This window comes from Bos javanicus, chromosome 26, assembly GCF_032452875.1.
Source record: "Bos javanicus breed banteng chromosome 26, ARS-OSU_banteng_1.0, whole genome shotgun sequence".
NCBI classification, from domain to species: Eukaryota; Metazoa; Chordata; class Mammalia; order Artiodactyla; family Bovidae; genus Bos; species Bos javanicus.
Window position 1 is genome coordinate 397,995 of NC_083893.1, and position 6,442 is coordinate 404,436.

Consider the following 6,442-nt stretch of genomic DNA (forward strand, 5'->3'; position numbering starts at 1 on the left):
GATCTGATTGACCATCTTCTGTATACTAGGTACAGTTGGAGGTAAAGATTAAATTGAATATGAAATAGAAATATTATTGCTTGCCAAAAGGAGTTCAAGCTTCAGATCAGATCAGTCACTCAGTCGTGTCCGACTCTTTGCAACCCCATGAATCGCAGCACGCCAGGCCTCCCTGTCCATCACAAACTCCCAGAGTTCACCAAGACTCACATCCATCGAGTCAGTGATGCCATCCAGCCATCTCATCCTCTGTCGTCCCCTTCTCCTCCTGCCCCCAATCCCTCCCAGCATCAGAGTCTTTTCCAATGAGTCAACTCTTTGCATGAGGTGGCCAAAGTACTGGAGTTTCAGCTTTAGCATCATTCCTTTAGAATGTGTTATAGACATATTAATAGTTGTCTTCAGTATAGTGTGGTGAATATTATGAAGGAATTAGTGGCTGCAAGAATGTATATATGAGGAGGACTTAAACTCCCTTGAAATTCTCTAAGAGGAAGTTGCCAAGGACCAGCCCCGGCTGATCCAGGGTATTCGAAGGGGAGACGGCGTCGGCGACTATTTATATGCTAATTAGAGATATAGAGAACAATAGAATGAGGATAGCTCAGTAGGAAAATTCAGTGGAGAAAAGAAGCTGAGTAGCTTGGTTTATGCGGGAGAACAATAAAACTTCAAGACAAGAAGTTTGCACCACTTACGTAGGCCGCAGGCGCCCTCTCGAATAGCGGAAGGTGCCTCACCCTAGACACCTTCTCGAGTGGGTCTTAGAAGCCCAGGCGTAATTAGTAAGCGTGGTGGGTTCCGCGCTCCAGATGGAGACTCAGCTGGAAGTTAAAAGGAAGAATGACATGGGGAGACCAAGCGTTGGTGAGCAAGGCCCGTAGCTTTATTTTTAACAGGGGCTTTTATACCCTAAGTTACACATAGAGGATAATAGGGGATGCAAAGTCAGCAGTCTTTGATTCTTATCTAAAACCAAGGTTTCTTTCCTGCAAATTTATCGTATACAAATGGTTTAGGTGATTTACATCATCTTCTGGCCAGAAGGCCTACTAACATTTTATGACTCTTGACAAGGACTTATCAACAAAGACTTATTTTCTCTAAGAGTAATTATTTTAAGGTTTGGCACCATCTTCCAAAGATAAAATTGCATTCCTATAGTGTGGATGTGTAATGGGTTTACAACAAAGAAAATAATTTATTACCTTAAGGGTCTAAAGTTACTAACACCAAGGCCACTACTTATTTTTTTTTTATATACCAACTATTAATTAATACACATTCAAGGATACAATTCAGGGGATGTGAAAACTTGGCAACAAGCATTGACTCATCAATGAAATCCTTTACTAGTTTATTCTGACAGTTTTTAACTCTCTGAGAGGCTCTAAGTTATTTGAAGATCTTAAGCTTCCCGTGCCTCTGGAGGCTAGGAGACTGTAAACAATCGTATGCATAGCTGCAGGAGTCCGGGTAAACTTGTCAGGCGAGTTAGAGAGCCATCAGAGGGGTTTGGATTTAAACACTCCTAATTGCCCAGGAACTTTATTAATTGGAGTTGTAAGTTAACTCTTTGACAGAGAGAGAGAGAGATGGTGGTAGGGGACAGCCCCCAGTAAAGTCAGAGGTGAGAGCACAAAGCAATAAAGTAGGCAGACTCTGGTTTTTTGGGGGAAAATGCTAGAGAATATCTGGGGGGACTCCTGAGGCTCGATCCCGCCTTTGCGTATGCCGAGCCTCCTTCCTCATGACCTTTGTCATGAGTGGAATGCCTCACCGGCTCCCCGCAGGAAGTGATTTAATAGAGTAGAGAAAATTAAGTAAAAGGAAAATCAGGCAAATAAAAACAATGATGGCAGAGGAAAAGTGTTCTAGGAGGAGAATAAAGGATGTACAAAATTCTGTCTCATATTTAAATTTGGAATACTTGTGACATAGAAACTAGATTAAAAAAAATAAAAAATGTTTCAGGAGGTGCCTGATCTGAGATGCAGAAATGAAGTTTTCAAGGGCTATGTTAGCCATGAGAAAGAACTTGAAATTTATCCAAATGGCAATGGGAAGATACTGAAGGGTTTCATCAGGACAAAATAAGAATAAAGTTTCTGTAAAATCTCATATAAGCTGAAAACTGAGGAACAGAGAAAAATAAGACAGATTAGAGGCAAGATTAAAAGTAAAAAAAAAAAAAAATGGCATCATTGTGCTTGGACCAATAAAGCAATATATATGACAAGATTTGAAAATTGTGTGAGGGATAAAATTGTTAGTCTTGTCATTGTTTAGTCTCTCAGTCACAAAGGAGCCGAATTCCCAGGCAAGAATACTAGAGTGGGTTGCTATTTCCTCCTCCAGCAGATCTTTCCAACACAGGGATTGAATGCGCATCTACTGTGTCTCCTGCATTGACAGGTGAATTCTTTATCGGTAGTAGGGGGGCAAATTGAACATTGGCATGAGGATCAGGAAAGCATAGTAAAAGAAATTGCTCTCTGATTTGGAGAGCAAATGGATAATGACACTGTTCATTGCGACTCTTTGTGACCCCCATGGACTAGAGCCAACCAGGCTCCTCTGTCCATGGAATTCTCCAGGCAAAAAAATACTATAGTGGGTTTCCATTTCTTCCTCCAGGGGATCTTCCCAACCCAGGGATCGAACCTGTGTTTCTTATGTCTCCTGCATTGACAGGCAGATTCTTTATCACTAACACCATCTGGGAAGACCATTCATTGCGCTAGAAAATGTATATGCCAAGTCTTGGTTTTTGGGTCCCATGTGCAGAAATATCAAGTTGTTTTCTGTGTGTAATACTTTGATAAATATCTAAATGGTAATTTCTGAGAGATATTTAGTTGTATAAAACTGGAGCAGAAAGAGGTAGTTGGAAAAATAATTTATTAATAGATTTGTTCATAATCAGCATATAGATGCCTATTGAGCACATAGGATTGGATAATTGATCAAGAAGGTGCCAAAATGAGAGGAAGGAGCTTTGGAGAGAACATGAAGAACATGCCATCTAAAGCATAGTAATAGAAACAGACTCCAAGACTGAGGATCAAAATAAACAAACTCAGAAGACTGCTTTGCTTTAGAACTCAAACTTGTATTCAATCGAGTTCAGTGCTACAGTGCTGCCAAAAAATACAGGTTTTATTGAATTCAAAAATAGGGAAGTAGATAATAAACATGCTCAGGGAATTTTTTTGTTTTAATGAGAAAGATAGGTGGATTACACCTTGTTAAGTTATAAATGGAGCTTCCAGGATGGCACTAGTGGTTAAATAGTCTGCCTGTCAGTGCAGGAGACATAAGAGATGCAAGTTACATATCTGAGTTGTGAAGATCCCTTGGAGTATGAAATGGTAACCCACTCCAATATCTTCGCCTGGAAAATTCCATGGACAGAGGAGCCTTGTGGCCTACAATCCGTTGGATCACAAAGAGCCACTCTAATGGCAGAAAGTGCTTCTTGATGAGAGTGAAAGAGGAGAGTGAAGAAGCTGGCTTAAATCTCAACATTCTAAAAACTAAGATCATGGCATCCAGTCCCATCATTTCACGGCAAACAGAAGAGGAAAAAGTGGAAACAGTGACAAATTTTACTTTCTTGGACTCCAAAATCACTGCTAATGGTGACTACAGCCTTGAAATTAAAAGATGCTTGCTTCTTGGAAGAAAAGCTATGGCACATCTAGGCAGCATATTAAAAAGCAGAGAAATTACTTTGCCAACACAGGTCTGTATAGTCAAAGCTATCATTTTCCAATAGTCATATATGGATGTGAGAGTTGGACCATAAAGAAGGCTGACCACAGAAGAACTGATGCTTTCAAATTGTTGTGCTAGAGAAGACTCTTGAGAGTCCCATGGGCTGCAAGATCAAGCCAGTCAATCCTAAAGGAAATTAACCCTGAATATTCACTGGAAAGACTTATACTGAAGTTGAAGCTGCAATAATTTGGCAACCTGATGCAAAGAGCAGCCTCACTGATAAAAACCCTGATGCTGGAAAGATTGAGGACAGGAGGAGAAGAGGGCGAGATAGGATAAGATGTTTTGATGTCATCAATGACTCAAAGGAAATGAATTTGAGCAAACTCTGGGAGATAGTGAAGGACAGGGATGCCTGGCATGTTGCAGTCCATGGGGTCACAAAGAATCAGACACAACTTAGCAACTGAAAATAGTTATAAATATATTTGAGAAGTTGGGGACAGATACCTGTTCCAATAAGTTTGGTTGAAAACTGGTGATGGGGACAGAAAGAGAAAGGAGTAACCAAGATAAGTTTTCAAGGGGATGTAAATCCAAATTTAATGTGGGAGGAGCTTTTATATTTATTTTATCATGTTTTTTACTGTCTTGAAAATCTATAAGGTGCATGTAAAGTAACCTGAGAAAATACAGTGATAAAGGAAAATCATGTTAACTTATATTCTGCCCTGTTAAGAAAGGATGGGAACAAATTCAATTGTACCAGTTTTTGAGCACTGAGAAGCCACCTTGGGTTTATATAAATTTTCTGTGAAGTGAGGTTCTTCTAAATTCTGTCCAAATGCTCTTCACTTGGGACCATTTGATACTTCAAGATAGAGCTTAAAAACATATATCTTAATTACTTAAAAACATTTTACAATCTGGAAAATTGTTCACTGATGTGTATTTTCCCAAAAGATAGCCAGAAAATTTCACAATGCCATTTTCCTAAATATAAATATTATGTATATATTGAAAAAAATAGAATATGAAGAAAAAACAAGGTGAAGAAACTTTTACGATTATACCAAACTGGTTCCCTAAAGATACATACTGTTAGTATTTTGATTTTTTACTTATACTTTCCATGCTTGATTTTGCTTATTTTTAATATTCTTATGAAATGATAAAATGACAGTTCTGTGAAAGAAATATACAACTTAAGAAATTATGTTAATGTATTTTCTATCAAAGCCACTTTATATCCTGAATGCTCTTTTTTGTTTCTTTAAAGAAAAGCACAACACAGTCTTTGCTATTGTATTGATTATAAAATTTTAATTGAAATTCTCTCTTTCTTCTTTCACAGCTTCTTAGTGGAATTTCCACCTGGACCAAATGTTTTTACAGTAAATTCACAATAAATCTACACATAATTCAGGGTGCTTATCAAGATTCTACTTTAACTGAATTTAGCATGACAGCCTGAAGTGCCAGGGCTGCCTTCTCACATTTAATCATTCCTTTCAGAGTCAAGATTATTCAGAGCATGTGATCTGGTGGGATTTACTATAGAATTGCTTATTTCATGGCAGAAAGCAATCGTTCAGTGGTTACTGAGTTCATCCTTTTGGGCCTCACAGATAACCCAGAGCTTCAATTCATTTTCTTTTGCATTTTATTGTTAATCTACTTGATTACTGCCTTGGGCAATCTTGGTTTTATTGTGCTAATACAAGTGAGTCCTCAACTTCACACACCCATGTATTTTTTCCTCTGTCATCTGGCTTTTGTGGATTTTTATGGTTCCTCCACCATCACACCAAACAAGCTTGTAAACACTTTTCATGAAATTAAAAGTGTATCACTTTATGCATGTGCCACTCAAGTGTGTTGCTTTATCACATTTTCAGCTTGGGAATTGTTAATGCTGTCTGCCTTGGCTTATGATCAGTATGTGGCCATATGTCACCCTTTACTCTATGTAGTTCTTATGCCTAGGAAACTCTGCATCCAAATGGTCACTGGCTCTTATATTTATGGATTCCTGGTGGGATTCATACAAGCAGTAGCTACATTCCACATGGCTTTCTGTGCCCCTAATGTGATCAATCAGTTCTACTGTGATGATGTTCCCTTGATCACTCTGGCCTGCTCTGATACCCAAGTCAAAGAGCTGATGTTATTAGCCCTGCAGGATTCAATGTCTTCTGTTCTCTTATCATTGTACTTATATCCTATGTATTCATCATCTTTGCCATCGTAAGGATCCGTTCTGCTGTAGGGAGACAGAAAGCCTTTTCTACCTGCACCTCTCACCTGTTTTCTATTGCTATGCATTATGGGTCCCTCAGTTTTATGTACCTGAAGCCCAGATCAAGCCACTCACTATATAAAGACAATTTTGCCTCCGTTTTCTATACTGTGGTGATTCCTATGCTAAACCCACTGATCTACAGCTTGAGGAATTGGGAGGTAAAAAATGATTTGAGAAAGATTATTGAAAAGATGTATTTGAATAAAAAATAAGAATTGTGTTGTTACTAAAGAAATGCTGGGTATAGTTTTCAGTTCAGTTCAGTCTCTCAGTCATGTCCAGCTCTTTGCAACCCCATGAACCACACCACACCAGCCCTCCCTGTCCATCACCAATTCCCAGAGTTTATCCAAACTCATGTCCATTGAGTTGGTGATGCCATCCAACCATCTCATACACTGTCGTCCCCTTCTCCTCCCG

At 38.9% G+C, this 6,442-nt stretch overlaps 1 pseudogene; it reads left to right on the forward strand.

The window, feature by feature from the left end:
* Positions 1–5,293: 5,293 nt before the first annotated feature.
* LOC133239642 (olfactory receptor 5AL1-like) lies at positions 5,294–6,234 on the forward strand (annotated as a pseudogene).
* The last annotated feature ends 208 nt before the right edge of the window (positions 6,235–6,442 follow it).